This window comes from Cotesia glomerata, linkage group LG8 (genome assembly GCF_020080835.1).
Source record: "Cotesia glomerata isolate CgM1 linkage group LG8, MPM_Cglom_v2.3, whole genome shotgun sequence".
Classification (NCBI taxonomy): domain Eukaryota; kingdom Metazoa; phylum Arthropoda; class Insecta; order Hymenoptera; family Braconidae; genus Cotesia; species Cotesia glomerata.
Genome location: NC_058165.1, coordinates 4,031,180 through 4,051,715, shown reverse-complemented (window position 1 = coordinate 4,051,715; position 20,536 = coordinate 4,031,180). Strand labels below are relative to the sequence as shown.

Below are 20,536 nucleotides of genomic sequence, written 5' to 3'. Positions count from 1 at the left end.
GGGTGCTTTTTAAGATATTATCAAAATGATAATCACTCTACTCATATCTGTCAATAAAATATTTATAACTATTGACACAATGCACCTCACGCTTTTTTTAAAATAAAATACATTTTTTTTATTTACACTATTATTAATTTATATTCATTGAAATTTTTAACACTATTCTTAATTTAAATTTATTTTCTATTTTTTAGTTTGGTTTTCTATAAAAAGCGTGTTTTTAGTTTTTTTAAACTATTATTTATCTTATCTGTGAGAACCCTTCTGGTCCAAAGAGTTGGATTAGTTGACGTATTGACGTATTAAAAAAAATTGTAGCTTTATGGTTTACAAGAAAATTGACTTCAATTTGTGAATAAGAAGAGTGGTGATGGTAATAACAATAAATCTCACCATAAAATAAATTTTCTCGATAGTATCCTGGTGTTTTATGATAGTGGTGTTAATTGAATTGGAAGATAATCCATAAGAACCGTACGTCATATTGTCATGCTTATTTAATTTAATTGGATATCTTCTGAATCTCCAATAGGAACTAATAGAGGAAACTATACACTAGAAAAAAAATTATTACCAGATTCACCTTTTTCAAAATATTTGAATCTTAATAGTCAAATAGTCAAATCCAAAATATTTTGCATCTTAACCCAAAATATCACAAGAAATGCCAAAACACAGCTCCTGTTAAAAGCAGAACTCAAAATTCCAATTTTAAACGGTTATAATTCGTGCACTTTTGAATTTTCAAATTATTCTTTTTAAAAACTAAATTAACGTTAAAAACAATAAATAACAAATTTTTTAAAAAGTCCAATTCATAGACGCAGCTTAGTTTTCAAGATATAATTAATAATTTAGTAAATTATTCGAAAATAATCGTGATTAAATGTAAATAAGAGATAGTAAGTGAAAGTGTAAGAAATAGCATACTATTTCTGTACTATACCGTACTTAGCACGCTAGTATGAGGAATAACTGCCTTAATTTAAGAATTAACTCTTGCACTAAGACTAAGATTAAAATAGGCGGTAACATTGGTTCAAAATATTGCAAACTTTTTCAAGCAAGCTGTTGAAATTAAAAATTGTCAAAGTTCTGATATCTTCCATATTATCACACGGAAAAAGTCTACGTTTCAGTAAAAATTTCATTATTTTTTAAATATTTTTCGCCATTTCGGATTCACAGTAAAAAATATTGTGTATTTGTGTTGAAATAATGTAAAGTGTATAATTCTGTTATTAGATTTCAAATTTTGGGTCTACCGTATTTAATACGAAAATTTTGTTGATTTTATACAATATTGCACGACTCAAAATGCGTGTCTTTTAGTTGCAATTAATAAAATTAAAAAATCAAAATATTGTAATGCAGGACTCATGATATGAAGCATTAGAGAGTGCTTTTCGATCGAAAAATTTTTTTCACTTCATTTCGGCAACTATTTTTATTATTAAACCCTTATTAATTATCATAATCAAGATATTTTGCACATTATTATTAAGATTATTTAATCGAGATTAATTCAATACTTTTCAAAAATTTATTTAGTGCAATAGAAACGAAAAAAAACTCAAAATAGTTTAAAAAATTTTCTCGTCCGTCAAGTATGAAACCTGTAAACACTGTAGTTTGCCAAAAAATCTATCAATTCAGTCAAATTTTTTTTTTTTTAATTCTTTGAAGGAATTGTAAGTCCTCTATTGCGAATGGCTATGTAGCTCAATGTCGCTTAATTGCAATTAATAAAATAAAAAAACCAAAAGACTGAGTATCTTCAAATGACAATTTTAAAGATGAGGTAAAAATGGCTTATAAAAAATTAATATTCATCTAAAAACAATTTTTATCAATTGTATTTTCTAAAAATACTATCGTATTTATTTTTAATCTGGTTTATATTTTTTTTAGTAACGCATTTGTAATTAATTATTCAATTTTCAGTAGAACCCTTTCATCTTCAAAAATCGAGATACGTGGTTGCGTTAGAAAACCCTCGATATGTACATATATCCCACTAAGAGCGATTAAGCATTATCGTCCTATTACAGCTGTTTTATATTTTTTTTTTCACATTTTTTATATTATTTCTATGCCATAATTAAATGAGCATTATCAGTCGTGCACTTTTGGATTTTCCAAATTTATTAATTTTTTTAACTGTGAGAAAAAACTAAATTTTGAACGAAGAATTTACAGCTTTAGAGAAAACTCAATTATTATTCTCAAATAAAGAACTATTCAGCCAAAACCAAACGATTAAAAGCAAGAAATTTTTGTGGGTTGTCTTCAAAATAATTTTTTTGGATCAAAAATATTTAATTTAAATCAAAATATTTTTCTGTGTTTGTTCTAAATCTCATTTTAAAAAAATCCTAGGTCCCCGTGCAAAAAAAAATTTGTTTCATTATGAATTTCATTGTGAATTTGATAATGAAATTCAGATTTTGAAACAAATATGAGTTTGATAATGAATTAGCTATAAAAATCCTCTAATTTTCTATTGCAGCTGAATCTAACAGCTAACCAACAGCTGAAATCTAATAATTTAATGGGTTATTTTTAAAAACTTACTTGTCAGTTTAAACAAGTGATAAGTACATTATAAAAATCGTATATTTCCAGCTTTGAAGAAGATTCAAAATTGTTGAATCTAAAGAAATTAAGACAACGAAGAGGAGTAATTCATGATGAATTTGATGATAATAAATCTATTTAAAAAAAAATTATTTGTGACTCTTATGTAAGCGTTAACAAGATTTAAAATTTATTTTTAAAAATATATATCTATTGTTTACAGTTCGTTGTTTGTGCTATTACAAAAAAAAAATTTATTTATTGAATAATTTAAAAAAGAAATAAACTAAAAAATATATTTCATTCTGCATTATTAAATTAAGTTTATTTATTTATTTATTTATTTATGATAATTATTTATGATTTATAATAAACTTATTATGAATCAAGTATTAAGGTAAGATCAAATTAATATAAAATTTATAACCTTTTTATGATAAATTTATTATGAATCAAGTATTAATTTTATATGGTTCCATGATTTTTGTTGATTACTGTTAAATTAGTAATACATTTCCTCTAAGTTAAATAAAATAGTTTTTTTTTTTTTTTTTTGAAATTTCGGGGTAAAACAAAAAATACAATTATAAAATAAAACATATTTATCTTATAATTAATTCAATATGACTCTCGTACTAAATTGATAATCATTATCATCAAATTCATCATGAATTACTCCTCTTCGTTGTCTTAATTTCTTTAGATTCAACAATTTTGAATCTTCTTCAAAGCTGGAAATATACGATTTTTATAATGTACTTATCACTTGTTTAAAGTGACAAGTAAGTTTTTAAAAATAACCCATTAAATTATTAGATTTCAGCTGTTGGTTAGCTGTTAGATTCAGCTGCAATAGAAAATTAGAGGATTTTTATAGCTAATTCATTATCAAACTCATATTTGTTTCAAAATCTGAATTTCATTATCAAATTCACAATGAAATTCATAATGAAACAAATTTTTTTTTGCACGGGTCATTGTTAAAATGTTTGTCTTTAAATGTATACAATTTTTTTTTTACAGTGATTCAATGCAACGCAACTATTGATGAATGCATATGACTGGTTCAGTATAAAATCATAAAAAATAAAATAGAGCACTCGAGTATTAGTTGAAACCGTTATCGCTATTCTCTTGATCAATCAAAAAGCCTCGACCATTTGACTTTTGTAGCTGCAATAATTTAAAGAACCGACATAACCAAGGTCCTCGATTGACGGTTAGTCATATAATACAACAGTGTGTGTAGATTACGTGGAACAATCAAAACCAAGGACGTTTTATAGATCGGCTTGTACGCCAAAACTGCTACAAATTTTTTTTTTTAATTGATAACACAACAGTATGGCAATAACACCAATCTGAAGCTAGAATTTTTATCTGGCGTCAATTAGCGACGGTATTACTCACGTCGAAAAAAAATACGACATAAATATGTTTACGAGTTTAAAATTCTTGTGAACCTTGCCACTGATAATTTACAGTGTCAACGACACTGAAACCTCATCATGATTGCTTATTTAAATTGTCAATTTCATACCAAGAATTCACCCACGACTGCCCTTCAAAAATGTTTTCCGATTCAACGCTCGGTAATAATAAAAAAAAATTCTTAAAGAAAGACATTTAGCTTAAATTTATAGCGATCTTAGGCCCAAATTTACACGATGATACACCACAACCAATAAATATCGCACTTAAGTATAAGTATAAGGTGTTTTTGTGATATTTTTAGTAAAATTGTTTTTCTACGACGAAATAAGAACAGTAAGAAAATATGTGAGTGAATGAACGATAATTGAACACATTATCTTTTAAATTTGTATTCTTGGTGTCGTGTTTTGCTATTATTGTGCCAATGACCGAATTACAACGAAAAATTTTAGCAAAAGTTTATATTTTATTGACTCAATATTTTTGAGTTAAGTTAAGAAAAAAAATTTATTTCGAAAATAAAATGGGCATTATTGTGACAAGAAATTAATTTGATGAAAATTTTAAACAGTTTTATTTCTTAGCTGAAGAAATAAAAAACTCACAGTAACTTTCTTCGTAAAAAATTTTTTTTTGATATGGAAATAAATAATTTTAGATTGAAAACTAGTGAATTTTTGTTTAAAATTAATTTTCCCAAATCTAGAAAAGTTTTATTGAAATTTTTGAAGATATAAGCTCATTCTGAAGTTACACTCATCGAGAGCTTTCATTTGAGTACCTACATGCATTTTTGATATATTTATCATCTATATATATTAGGGTGGCGCAAAAAAAACGACTATTTTGTTTTTTTTTGAGTCTCGAGTGAAAAAATGTTAGTTTTTGATGTTTTAAGAGCCCTCTCCAAAGAACAGCTCAAAAAAAAAATCTTTAAGAGGTCTCTCCAAATTTTTTTAAATTTCAAAAATCGAAATTTTTTTTTTTTTATTTTTTTTTCTCGTTACGTCATAATTTTATAGACCAAAAAAAAATAAGTTCCTGAAAGTTTCAGCTCAAAATTAAAATTTTAAAAGGTCGCTCATAATTTTTTTTAAATTTTTTAGTGCATTACTTTAGATTTTTTGAGCGACCTTTTAATATTCAAATTAAAATTCCATGCATTTCTTTTTTTTTTTTTTTTTTTATTTAGTATAATAATTGATAAAAATACACCACGTAATGTGCTAAAAATTAAGCACAATATAGAAAACATAATTTTTTTTTTAATTTTATAATTTTACAAAGAAAATGTATCATTATATTTAATTGTTTTTTCTTTGAGTTCTTAATATTTCGTAAATTTATCTGAACGCCTCGTTTCTTCGCTAAATTCCTACTATCGCCCCGAGAATTGATTTACAGTTACTAAAAGATCTGTTCAATTAAAAGAACAAAATCAAAAGTTAGGTTCAGCAGCACTAAAAAGTTTTTCTCGACATTTATGGTACATTAGTGACTATTTAATTGGATTAGCATTTTTTGACTCTGAAATTTAAAAAAAAATTATGAGCGACCTTTCATAATTTGAATTTTGAACTGAAACTTTCAGGAACTTATTTTTTTTTGTCTATAAAATTATGACGTAACGAGAAAAAAAAATAAAAAAAAAAAAATCGATTTTTGACGATTTTTGAAATTTAGAAAAATTTGGAGCGACCTCTTAAAAATTTTTTTTTGAGCTGTTCTTTGGAAAGGGCTCTTAAAACATCAAAAACTAAGGTAAAAGCCCCAGTTATTGACGCTATAAGAGACAAAGTTATGATTTCATTTTTTTTAAGCAATCAAATATAAATATCGATGAATTTTGTTTGTGGTAATGTCTTCAGTAATGTTTTAACTAATCAATTTCTTTTTTTAAAATGATAATCAGTGATATTTACTAATTAATTTGAAATAATTAAATATATGATCTGGATACACCAATTATTGACGGGTTAAAAAACTGATTGATCTAATTATTGACGTACCGTAACCCCAATTATTGACGCCCCTACTGCACATGCGTCGAATCATTTGGTTATATTGTTATTTATCAAAATCTTGATATAAAGTAATCAATATTATTAAAGTTAATTAATAATAATTTCTATGAATGAATAATTATTATGAAAAATATAACAATTTATTTAAAAACTTATTTAACACTAAAACACGCCGAGTTATTTGACAGTTAAAAGCCTTGAATATAATCGCGTATATAACGTATTTTATACTTAAAAAATAAAAAGCGTGTAAAAAGGCGTCATAGCGCTGTCGACTGGCTGTCAATATGGGATTCACCATAAAAATTATGAACTAGTTATTGACTCCCATTATTTAAATATCATAAAGCATACAATTAATTTCGATTATTTAATTTTATAAATATTTCATATATTGTTAATTAACAAAAAATAGATCATATAATTACATGGAAAAATTAATTTAAACTCGGCAGTTAAAAAAAATGCTTTTCTAACCAAAGTTGTTAAGAAAATAGACGCTCGTAAGCTGATTTGATGGACTGGTGCTAACTTTATTTTTTTTTAATAATTAATATTTAATATTTTGAACTGAATGTGATTTTTTTCAATTTTTTAATTAATTAGAATTTAATAAAAATTTATTTGATCGTTATTCTTATTACAGATAATTTAATATATTTAAAAATAATTTAGGGTGTCAATATTTAGACCCCCGTCAATAATTGGGGCTTTTACCTTAACATTTTTTCACTCGTCTCAAAAAAAAAAAAAAATAGTCGGTTTTTTTGCGCCATTCTAATGAGTGTACCATCGGAATAAGCTTATATAGTTTCAAAAATATGATTAGTTGACAAGATACAATGAGATTTATTAATTATTGAGATTTTTGAAGATATAAGCTCATTCCTATATGCTTATATCTTTTCGGCTAAATTTTAAACAAATTAATTCCTTATTACAACATTGCTCATTTTTTTCAATATAAATTTTTTATTTCAGTGTGGAATAAATAATCGTGAAAATAGTATAAGGCATTCATCTGTTTCAAACTTTTCGGATGTTAATGGAAGAATTACCTGTCATAAGGCTCATTAAAAGTTTGATTAGATCATGCAATCTAATTAAAAAAAAAAAAAAAAAAAAAAAAAAAAAAAAAAAAAATCCCTAGGTTTATAAAACCGAAAAATTTCCCAACAGGATCAGCTTACTGTTGCAATCTAGTTAGGAATAAACCTAGCAATTCAAATAATAGTTAACTCGATCAATGAGCAAGAAATGAGGCCACATGTGAGCGCCATAGTGAAAAAAAAAAAAAAATTAGTGAAAGCAAATGTGGACAGAATACTAAATCAAGTCTCATTAATCTCTGGCATTGAAATATTTTCTTAAGATACTTAACAAGTGATACAAAAGTTTGTGATAAAAAATTTGTCTAAAAATGTACCGATGGTCAAACAAAGTGTATCGGAGTAAAGGGAGTTATAAAATAAATCATATGAAACAGAATTTATTGCTCAAAGTTATCCACACAGAAAAAAAAAATTAACTTGAATTAATAAGTTAATAATTTTGAAGAACATCTTCTTGATTTGAATAGAAAAATTCGGTAATTATTTACAAGTGGAAGCAGCCCTATTTTGCCCTATGTTTAGTCATAGAAATTTTTTTTTTTTTTATCAAATTGATCAATTTTTCTTTTAATTTTTTTTTTTTTTTTTTTTTTTTCAGAAAAAAATACATCAAAATGTCAAAAAAAATATAAAATAGAAATTTTATCCAAAAACAGTAAAGCCAATATCTTTTCCAATTTTTAAAGGCAAAAAAGCTATCAAAATCTAAATTTTTTTCTTTTTTGACATTTTTCATCATAAATGCGCCGTAAAAATAAGCAAAATCAAAAAGAAAATTAAAAAATGTTAATTTTTCACCTAGTTACGGTTTAATTATGGTTTAGTTGTGGTTTAAATAAATTTTACTTGATTCAAGAATTTTTTGTCTTGATTCAAAACAATGAAACTCTTTAAAATATTGTTTCGGTTCAAAAATTTTTCACTTAATTCGTTAATTTTTTTTTTCAGTGCAGATGCAGAACTTCAGAATAAATTATTCTGAACCTATAATAGAGAAATTAAAAATGGAATCTAGCTATACTAATTAAAAATTTTTATTTGGTAATTTTGATATGGCATTTCTATGGTCACACTGTAAAAAAAAACCGAGGTAAGTCCAAAGCGATATAGGTGTTAAAATTTGCGGTGTTAAATTCCAACACCGAAAGCGGTGTTAAAATATTTTTTGATGTTGAAGATATTTTACTCTGTGAATACTTTTATTCACTAAATTACTACTATTGGGCAATATATTTATTAATTCATAAAACTATTAATTATTGAAATGGTAGGTGTAAAATTGTATAATTTTTAAACAAAGTCTGTATTACATAGGTAACAATTTAAATAACTACAAACTGAAATTAAAATTTGTTCTGGATGATACTCATAGACTTTTTATATTTTTTTATGTCATACATTTTTTTCTTAACTTTTATAGGCACAATTTTGTTTATTTCAGTAAAAATCATAAAAATTACACCGGCCCACAAAAAAAAGTGGTCTGTACTTTTGACCGGACCTACCTATCTTTATGTATTTTGACGTGCTGAATCCGAATCTGAAGTCAGTTTTGCCCGTACACCCTCAAAATTATGAGTAAAATGCAAAAAACCCCCCAAAAAAGGCAAAAAATTGCGAAAAACTACAGTCACCGTTCTCTTCATTCTACTTATACTTCATTTTTTATAGATTTTAAAATTTTGTGAATATTTCAATTCTAAGACCATATTTCGTTCATTAAAATGCACCTGAGCCATTAACAATCGTGATTAATAGATTTTTTCTCATATTTAAAACTGCAATTTTCTCGATTTTTTTTATTTTTTGAGATTTTTTTTTAATTTTAAAACGTCAATAGGACAAGAAAACTTCAGATTAAAATTCAGTGGAACAAAGTACATAAAAATCATACTCAATCTGAATCCAAAAAATTTTTTCATCTCGATAATTTCGATTTTTCATGATTTCTTGCCTTTTTTTCAGTTTTTTGCAATTTTTTCAAATTTTGACGAATCAAGGGGCTACTTAATGTTTAGATTTAGATTCAGTGAATTGACGTACATGAAAATCATACTTGATCTGGGTTCACAAAAATTTATTCATCGCTGTGACTGAAGTTTTTCGCAATTTTTTGCTTTTTTTGGGTTTTTTTTTTTTGCATTTTACTCATAATTTTGAGGGTGTACGGGCAAAACTGACTTCAGATTTGGATTTAGCGCGTCAAAATACATAAAGATAAGTCTGGTTAAAAGTATAGACCACTTTTTTTTTGTGGGCCAGTGTAATGAATACTACTTTAATATATTTTCTATTTATTTTTTTAATTTAAAAACTAAATTTTATTATGTTTTATAGATTTTATAATCTTGATATTTTAAATAGAATGGTTACTCCTCTTTTACACTGGTATTTCTCCGTTTTACACCAATTTAACACCGGTATTTTAATACCGGAAAAGTTACGCCGGTGTTATTTAATTTTAACACCGCGCGGTGTTAAAATAAGTCCATTTTTAACACCGCTATTTTTACAGTGCAATAATGATTTTATCATTGCATTGACCTTCCGATAATAGTAAATTTTCTGATTAATTTTTACTATACACCTCAATAAAAAAATAACGAATACAAACCATACCTAATTATTTTACCGCAAATCCATGATAATTAAATTTCTTGCAAGTTCTATTCAAATAAATTACATCATATTATTTTTCAAATGTACTCTTCTATTTAAAAAAAAAAAAAATCAAAGCTTCTTTCACTAAAACATAGATTGGGTAACTTGTGAACAAATCGTCCTTAAAGAAACGTCGTAATAAAAAGTTATTTTTTATGGTCGACTTTAAGGTTACTTTGTAATTTATCGAGTAGACCTTGAATAAGTTTAGCCACAGTGGCAATTGGCATAGGCAAGCGATGGGAAAGACCCTCTTATTCTCTAAAACCTCCAAATATATGAAGGTGAATTCAGCCTCTACTCTGCTTGTACCAATGAGAGAGTTGTCGAATAGAAAGAGTGTTACGTATTATATATACTTGTTAAGATGAGAGTATTATAAGAATTCTAAATGCCTCATATTTCTCTCTCTGTCCATCTCTACCTCGCTATGTATTTAAATCTTAGACGGCCCCTAATGTAAGCTCTTCAGGTGATACACCAAAAGATTTTTTAGTGTGTCAAGGATACTAATCCGACGTTTTTTGTGTTGTTGTGGTCATTTTTTTTTGTTTTATAAACACCAGATCTATATTCTAGATCATCTATTATTTTTTTTCGATGACAATAATCTTCCAAATATTTTTTTTTGAAATTGTAACACTAATTAAGAACATGTAAGACAGGGACTATTTAAATTTTGAACAAGATACTGAGACGCTTTTTGTACAAGTAATTATTGAATCAAAAATCATTAAACTTGGCAGGAGTATGTAATAGTCCTTCGTAAATTGATTCTTTTATTTTTAAATTTAATCATTGAAAAAAAAATAACTAAATGATAAATAAATAGGTAGTTTGCGCATAAAACTGCCTTATCTCAGGACCCATCACATATTCAACTAAATAAACTTTACTATAAAGAAATTACTAATAAACGTACAACCAATGTAATCGGAGAGATTAATTTAATTTTTTGGTAATTCTTTATTTTAGTTTAGATAACTTATAAGACAGAATTATTAAAATGCATCTAGGTTAGGGTAGAAAACTAATTATTAACAAAAAATTTCATTTGCTATACTTTGATGTAGACCGCAAGAGAGTACCAAAAGTAAATTATCTAGTTTAATTTTTTTAACCAGTGTTTAGAGTATTTACAGTCAGTCTGATAACCTCCTTCAGTGCATTTTACATGTGATTCAAATAAACAAACCGATATATTCAATTGACATTTGTTGTCACTGGTCCAGACTGGATTACCGACATCAGGCTGTACTACATGTTCTTAAAGATTTTTTTTTTTTTTCAAAAATATCCAAGAAAAAAAAATCAATTATTAACAGATGATTTTCTTGAAAAAGTTATTTTATTTATTGATATCAAGGGGTATAAAGTATCAAATATCCTCAATTGAAAGCGAAATTAATTCTATTCAATTACATAATAACATTCCGAATAAAATTGGCTTTGATCTAAAAAAAAAAAAAAACGTGCTTCAAGCAGATGACCCTGGGATAAGCTAGGGTGATACACGCGCTGGATTTCTTATCGCTCAATGCTTCCGGGTCTGGTTAGTTCTTTATTCGTACTATGTGTAGCTAGCCACATATATTTACTAATTTTTTCTTTTTATAAATAATTTTTTAAATAGGACGAATTGATTACTCAGTAAATTGATCAAGAAAATAAACATATGCCGGGTTATAAACATGACATATGTGTGATTGTGATGAAAATTAGGTATTCTTTCATAAAAAGTATATGTTGGAAAAGCTCTAGATAATCATTACATGAAAAAATTTCAATTATTCTTAATTTTTACTTTTAAATTTTTATTTTACTGTAAATTTTGTTTAATATTTTACTAATTTAAAGCAATAGAAGTTTTTTATTTTTTATTATGAATATTTCACTAATTAAAATCAGTAATTATTTTAAATTCAACAATTTTAAACTCGAAAAAAAATTGAATTTCATTTTTGATAGTAATTATAAAGATTTTTTTATAAGCTTAACAATTTTTTCTCTAATAGTAGAAAATTAAAACTGTAATCAAAAATAAATTTTTCGAATCGATCGATTTTTCGTAGAGTTGAAGCTATTCATGTGGTATTACCAAATTTTTTATTAAAAATTAATGTATGAACTATTTGTTGTAAAAAGATTGAGTCTTACTCATTGAGTTAGTTAATTTTATCTCTAAATTACTTTTTATAAACATTTTGATTACTTTTTGTTAAGTTAGTACCCTCAGTTAGAGATTTACCGTTCAGAATTTTATGAAATTTGACACATTAGTAAATTATAGTAAGATAATAAGCCCACTAAATTTTAGAAAATCTCTAGAGAACCACTCAAAAAATATTTACCTTTTAAAGTCTTAGAGTTAAACATTGTCTTATAAAAAATTACATTTTTATTTTATTTTACAATAAGTTACCTTCAGATTTAAATAAAAATTTAGGTGATGAAAATAAATGACACATTGAATACTTTGCGTAATTAAAAGTACAGATTCAGAGCATGTGATAGTAATAATTAATAAGAAACTTTAAAAAGTTATCTCTGTCTCTCTTTCTCTAATGCGACTTTGCATAGAAAAATCAACTACGTTAATCAAATAAGGCTTTGTATGGAACATTTTACGCTTATGGTATCTGTGGTACTACCTTAAGTAAATTTTACTTGATTCAAGATGTTTTCTTGTGATTCAAGTTAATTTTTTTTTTTTTTCAGTGTATAGAGAGAAATTTTTCTTGACTCCATCGAGCATCCTTCCAAGTTCCATTACGGCGCCGTGGCTTAGTTGGTTAAAGCGTCTGTCTAGTAAACAGGAGATGGGGGGTTCGAATCCCCCCGGAGCCTATGGGAAACACACACTTTTGCATAAATTACACAGAGAAAAAGATTTTGCTATAGGAACTCTATAGTAGTTAGTTAGTTGTAAAAAGTTCCAGTAGGTTAACGTATTCTTATAGTAACAATATCGTTTAGCTCCTGCAACTCTACATCGTTGAGCTCTGAGAGCTAAACGTTATTTACCTCTCACAACTCTACAGGATCGTTCTGAGACTATAACAAATTTTTGGAAGTCTGCTTAATAATTTTTTTTTACGATTTAGCATTGATAATTTAATAAATACATGCGGCAGAAGGAATTTATATTGCCAACAATAATTGTAAATGACAAATAAGAATAGTATTATAATAGAAATAAAATAATAATAGAACTTACATTACAAATAAAAATTATTTGTAAAATAAAAATATGGTCGTCACAAAATTATCTTATTTTCTTAATTATATCAATAAATATTGGACATAAAATCATTACCGTATATGCACGAGAAAAGATAAATAAACAAAAACAAATTTTATTTTGTGTTAAATTGGGTCTTTTTAATGTATTCCGATAACTTATCACTTATCACAATATCTTCAACTAATAAATTTAATTAACAGTCACTGGAAATAAACGTTGAAAAACCATAAATACAAAACTGTTCTAACGAAATTCAATTTGACAAAAAAAAAAAAAAAAAAAACCAATTTCTTTAAATAAATAAACTGGAAACTTAATTGTCCTCATATATTTTTAATAATTTGGATGAGTAACAAAATAATTCTGTTTGTCATTTTAGAAGGCTATGAAATATGTCAGCGCACTCTACTACTGCGCAACGTAGGGCGCTCTCAACTATACCGTTTGGCTCTGAGAACAATCCCGTAGAGCTCTGAGAGCTCAACAACATTGAGTTATCAGAACTAAATAACATTATGTTACTGTAACTCTACAACGAATAGTAAACTGTGCATAGTTGTGGTAACTCTACAGTTAGGTTACCAGAACGAAATTTTTTTTTCTGCCCTCCGGCCGGAAAGTGGCAACTTTCTGGCCGCTGCGCTAAACAAAGTTGCCACATTCCGGCTACGTCGAGCAGAAAAATAGTATACACACCTTGGCCAGTAAATAAGAAAGCCTCAGATCACATGTTTGTCAACCTCGGCTTCGCCTCGGCCAACAATTACATGTGATCTGAGACTTTTCTTATTTTACTGGCCTAGGTATGTAATATACTATATCCGTGCAATTTTTTTTTCAATCTTCCTTTGAGATTTTTGTAAAAAATCTTAGTGCAAAATTGTAGGCCAACATTATTTTGTTTCATTATAATTAATTTCAAGATAATTTCAAAATTTAATTAAGTCAAGATGATAAAATTCAAGGCAAAAAATTGTTGAAACAAAACAACTAGCTGTCTTTAAAATAATTTTCTTGGATCCAGATTATCTCTTTAAAATACAACAAAATTTATTAATTATCTTGACAAAGTACAATAAAAATAAGCTTTTTGTAGGGCCTGTGCAATTTAATTATTAGTCCAAGTTCATAAACTTTATATATATTGTTGTAAGCCTTAAAAATCCTTGTTCTACACAGGACTCATGTGTTATGTAAATAAACAATAAGATATTTTTTTGAAACAGTGCTTGGAGTATTTACAGTCAGTCTGATAACCTCTTTCAGTGCATTTTACATGTGTTTCAAATAAACAAACCGATATATTCAATTGGTATTTGTTGTCACTGGTCCAGACTGAATTGCCTCCATTAAACTGTACTATATGTTCTTAAATATTTCAAGAGTCATTTAAAAAAATAAGATATTTACCATCACGAAAAAATACTCAAAGGAAAAGTCTTGAAATTTCAATAATTAAGAATTAACATGGAATCTTGTCAACTAATGATATTTTTAAAGATATGTTCATCCCGACATTACACCAATCGAGACCTTTTATTCGAGTACTCACATGAATTTTTCATCTATTTTATACATTTCACAAATATAAAATATATGAAAAATACATATGGGTGCTCAAATGAAAGGACTCGATGAGTGTATCATCGGAATGAGCTTATATCTTCAAAAATGTCAATAATTAATAAATGAGATTGTATCTTCTAAACTAATGATATTTTTAAAGATATGAGCTCATCTCGATGCTACACTAATCGAGACCTTTCATTTGAGTACCCACATGCATTTTTTGTATATTTTATATATATCACAAATATAAAAAATATCATATATATAAAATATATATGAAAAATACATGTGGGTATTCAAATGAACGGTCTCGATGAGTGTGATATCGATATGAGCTTATATCTTGAAAAATATCATAAGGTGATGAAATACAATGTAATTTCTCAATTATCGACATTTTTAAAGAAATAAGCTCATCATGATGTCACACTCATCGAGACCTTTCATTTGAGTACCCACATGCATTTTTTATATATTTTATATATCACAAATATAACGAATATCATATATATAAAATATATATGAAAAATACATGTGGGTATTCAAATGAAAGGTCTCGATGAGTGTATCGTCGGAATGAGCTTATATCTTCAAAAATGTCAATAATTAAGAAATTACATGAAATTTTGTCAACTAATGACATTTTTGAAGATATAATCTCATTCTGATATTATACTCATCGAGACCTTTCATTTGAGTACCCACATGCATTTTTTATATATTTTATATATCACAAATATAACAAATACCATATGTATAAAATATATATGAAAAATACATGTGGGTACTCAAATGAAAGGTCTCAATGAGTGTATTATTAGAATGAGCTTCTATCTTCAATAATGTCCTTAGTTTTGAAAATACAATGTATTTTGTAATTTCGTAATTATTGACATTTTTAAAGATATAAGCTCTTTATGATGTTACATTTATCAAGACCTTTCATTTAAGTACCTACATGCATTTTGTATATATTTTATATATATCACAAATATACCAAATATCATATATTCAAAATATATATGAAAAATACATGTGGGTACTCAAATGAAAGGTTTCGATGAGTGTAACATCAGAATGAGCTTATATCTTCAAAAAACTCTTTAGTTTTGATAATACAATGCAATTTCTTAATTATCGACATTTTTAAAGATATAAGCCCATCTCGATATTACATTCATCGAGACCTTTCATTTGAGTACCCACATGCATTTTTTATATATTTTATATATATCACAAATATATCGAATATCATATATACAAAATATATATGAAAAATACATGTGGGTACTCAAATGAAAGGTCTCGATGAGTGTAACCTTAGAATGAGCTTATATATTTTATATATGTGATATATATGATATATGTGAAATACACATATAATAAGCAGCAGTTTTGTCCACGTGAGGATCTATTTAGTTGAATCAACTAAATGTATTATGAGCTCTGGTCCGGCACTACAATATCCTGTACTAAAAATTACAATGCTTTCATAGTATTTTTAAATATATTTTTCTATCCGTGTAGGATTGATGACGTCAACTATAACTCGTTAATGTTATCTATAAGACTACTAAACTTATATTATCAAACCATTATGTTTCTAATTTATCACTTATCACTTTATATTTATAGATTTTCAAATAGTTATCACAAGTGTTGTAAAGAATATAATCAATTTTTCGATAAGTTTATAATTTTTAAATCTGAAGCCAGTCGATAAAATCTTTTCGATAATGACAGTCATAAAATATAGAGCGTACTTTGATCAATTTGGACACCTAATTAAATTTTAGCGGTACGCAAAGATACTGTAACGTGTTAGAGTGTCAAAGCATTATTTTTTAGCCTTGGTGTCAGGGTTCGAAGTCTCACAGAGCCCGTTGCAATGTCAGCCGGTAGCCTTGTCCTTACTTGGAGGATAGAAAAGCAACCTTCGTGGACGATCAATGCAATTATAACAGCTATGAGCCACCGACTGCATAAACATTGTTCCAGTATCAACTATCAAACACGCAATTTTTTTTTTTAAAAAAAATTATCTAATTTTATTAAAAGTAACTATAATTACTGCCTCAGTACTTTTTAATATTTGAAACAATTATTTTTAAGTTACAGTTTGGGATTTATTGTAGTAAACGCTATAAAAAACTTTTTTTAATATTAAATTATAAATTTTGGCTTTTATACTTTTTAACATGATCCTTTGTAATATTTAATGTTATGTTGAGTAAATTTTATAATTTAATTTTTTTCGTGAGGGCTTAAGGTAGTTTCTCCGTGAAACGACATTTCGACAGATTTTGTTAATTTTTTTTTTCACGGTTTAATAATAACGTTTATTAATAAATTTTGAAGTTTAAGAATTTTTGACCGTTTTGAAAGCAGAACACCACCGTTTTGAAAGGAGAACACCACTGTGACGATCGAAAAAAAAGAGGTGATTTTCGGGAATTTTTTCGACAGGGAAAATAAAGGAATTTGGGATCGGATTTTTTTTTATTTATTAAGGGTACATTAAAGATCCACAGATTCGGTAGAATCTGGCGCCAAGTTCCGTTCAAATCTGCTGTAAACGGAGCGCCAGACTACCGACTGTGTTTACTGTAAGCAGAACGGTATTTTGAGGTTGCAAAATTTTAATTAATTCTACGGTACTTTTTTTTCCTAAATTGTATATTATAACAGTAATTCATACTTTATTTGACTGTTATTAATTAATTATATTCACTTATAACAATTAATCTACTTGAAATTATTATATTTAATCAGCACAAACTATAGCAACGCAAAAATTTCGATCCTGACTTTTTTTTCGATGGGCAAAGTGATCTGCCACAGACTAAATAATTCGAGAATGCATAGTAATCCTTCATTAGATGGGAAACTACAGTTAAAAATAGATATTTCACAGCTTGCATCTACACCCGCCAGGGTGCGCTGGAATTATTTTTACATAAACTGTAGTTTCAAGGGGATAGTTTGCTGTAAAAAATGCAATCAACGCGAGATTTAATTATTAAGTTGGTACCAATTGTAAATTTTTATTATAATTACAAAAAATACTAAAATCCGAACAAAAACAGTTTCACTGTAAAAAATCGCGCCAAGTCCACGTTCATAAGACTATTAAGAAAAAAAATTTGTTTTTTTCTTTACAAAAATATATAAAATAAAAAAATAAAAAAATCCAAGTAACCGATATGATTGTTTATGATTTTAGGAAATTAAAAAAAATTTTGTTATAAATTTAAAAATTAAGAAAAAAATTTTGGAACGTACTTGGTGTGCGTCATTGTGTATTTCAATTTTTTTTAATTTTGCAACCGCGCACACTAAATACGTACCAAACTTTTTTTTTAATTTTTAAATTTGTACCAAAATTTTTTCTAATTTCCGAAAATCATAAACATTCATATCGGTTACTTGGATTTTTTAATTTTTTTATTTTATATATTTTTGTAAAGAAAAAAACAAATTTTTTTTTCTTAATAGTCTTATGAACGTGGACTTGGCGCGATTTTTTTACAGTGAAACTGTTTTTGTTCGGATTATTAATACTCTAAATTTTTATTAAAAAATTAGGTATAGTATATTAGGTATAGGTATGGTATATTTTTTAAGAAAAATCACTCGGAACTTCCGTTCTTTAAAGTCTTGTATTTGACTTGGCAACACCGCTTGCGCAGTTACTCGGCGCATAAGTAACCGCGATTTTTTAAATACTAGAAGATCTTAGTCATTTTAGTTAAACAGTAAACATAAATAAATTTTAAGGTTAGGGAACTCTTGCGGTGTTGTAAAGTATATACCGGTAATTCAGAGTGCTATATTTTTTATTAGTCAATTAAATGTTAATAATTATTTAATGAGTAAATTTATCGGAAATTTCCTCAAAAATGTTATTAATTAATTTAAAAATGAATTTTAAGATGCATAACAAAAGTATTTCTACGTATTATTTTTTTATATACATTCTTTACACTAGAAGGATACTTGAATCTCTTTAATAATTAAAAATAAATTGGATCAAAAATTTAGTTAATAAAAATTCCACTAGGTGGCTACGGCTCTCATAGTTAGAATGTTAAAATCTGAGTATTGAAGGAGATCCACGCGAAGTAGTAAAATTTTTAAAACTTCCTGAAAATTTGTAAATTCAATCTACGTAGCCTAATAATTAATAAAAAAAACTTGAAAAACAGTAGCTTTCCGGGATATTCAATCAAATAATTAGGTTTGAAAATTGTAATTTAAACATGTAAAATGGAGACTCAACCAGCCATGTATTTGGTTAAGAATTTAATGCAATTAACGATTTAAAAAAAATTTTATTTTCATTGAATTTGATTGAAAAAATAATAATCTTTCGATTAAAACAATAAAAAAGTAGCTTTCCGAACGTATTACGGAGATATTTTATATTTTTTATGAAAAATCACTCGGAACTTCCGTTCTTTAAAGTCTTGTATTTAACTTGGCAACACCGCTTGCGCAGTTACTCGGCGCATAATCAACCGCGATTTTTTAAATACTAGAAGATCTTAGTCATTTTAGTTAAACAGTAATCATAAATAAATTTTAAGGTTAGGGAACTCTTGCGGTGTTGTCAAGTGTATACCGGTAATTCAGAGTGCTATATTTTTTATTAGTCAATTAAATGTTAATAATTATTTAATGAGTAAATTTTCCGTAAATTTCCTCAAAAATGTTATTAATTAATTTAAAAATTAATTTTAAGATGCATAACAAAAGTATTTCTACGGATTATTTTTTTATAGACATTCTTTACACTCGGATCTCCTTAATACCAAAATTCGGGATTTTAAGGCTCACTTAATTGATAGTTAATAGTAAATAATTATCTGACAACAGTAAATGCTCTCTGATCACACTATACAACGGAGGAATTACCTTAACTACAGTAACAAAAAAAAAAGTTGAATAACGTAATAAGAAGTCGGTGCTAAGTAACGTCTAGTCATTTGTGATCACGTAACCTTGTCCTTCACATATACATAAAAATGTAAAGTAAAAATATTAAAACTTAATTGTTTTGTTCTAATTTAAAAGTGAACTTGACTTGAAGTATTTTTAAGCTTTACATGATTAATAACTTTGATGAAGATCGACTGTGTCAATTAATACAGTGCTCATTAAATAATTTTCTGAAAAACAAACAAAAAACATAAACTTAGATCGTGACTCGCTAGATTGCGCAATGTTATGATAGTTTTAACGTCAGCTTGGATATTATCTTGTCAAGGACGATAGTTATGATAGGGTCATTTTGTCTGATTACGATGACATTCCAATGCTCTAGAAAAATCGTTATGGAAATTGTTGTCTGCAATTTTTATTATCAATAGTGATATTTCTTTCTTACATGTATTTGTATACTTTGTTTATTTATTACTAATTAGCAATGCAATTAACTTCTTACAGACTTAAATTAAATTGGGCAATAATATTTGTAATTAGTAAAAAAAAAAAATTTACAACTTCATCAGTGAATTTAGCTTTCAAATCGATAATTATTGCACGACTCATAATGCGAAGCGTCAGAGAGTGCTTTATGATCGAAAAATTTTATTCGGCAACTATTATTATTATTATAGCTTTGTTAGTTAATATAATCAAGATATTTTGCGTACTATTGCCAAGATTACTTAATGGAGATTAATTCCATACTTTTTAAAAATTTATTTAGTGTAAAAGAATCGGACAAAAACATCAAAATAGTTTAAAAATTTCCTGTTTGTCAAGTATGAAGAGTAAACACTGTAGCTTGCCAAAAAATCCATCAATTGAGTCAAATTTTTTTATTTTTAATTCTTTGAAGGAATTGCAAGTTCCCTATTGCAAATGACTATGTAACTCAGTGTCATTTAATTGCAATTAATAAAGTAAAA

At 26.7% G+C, this 20,536-nt stretch overlaps 1 long non-coding RNA gene and 1 other non-coding gene across 2 annotated transcripts; both read left to right on the top strand.

The window, feature by feature from the left end:
• The first annotated feature begins 256 nt into the window (after positions 1-256).
• On the top strand, positions 257-3,900 carry LOC123270560. Its single transcript, XR_006510627.1, has 2 exons — positions 257-477; positions 3,604-3,900. It is a non-coding gene; the product is annotated as an uncharacterized LOC123270560 (long non-coding RNA).
• An 8,684-nt stretch (positions 3,901-12,584) lies between these two features.
• On the top strand, positions 12,585-12,658 carry Trnat-agu. Its single transcript has one exon. It is a non-coding gene; the product is annotated as a tRNA-Thr (tRNA).
• The last annotated feature ends 7,878 nt before the right edge of the window (positions 12,659-20,536 follow it).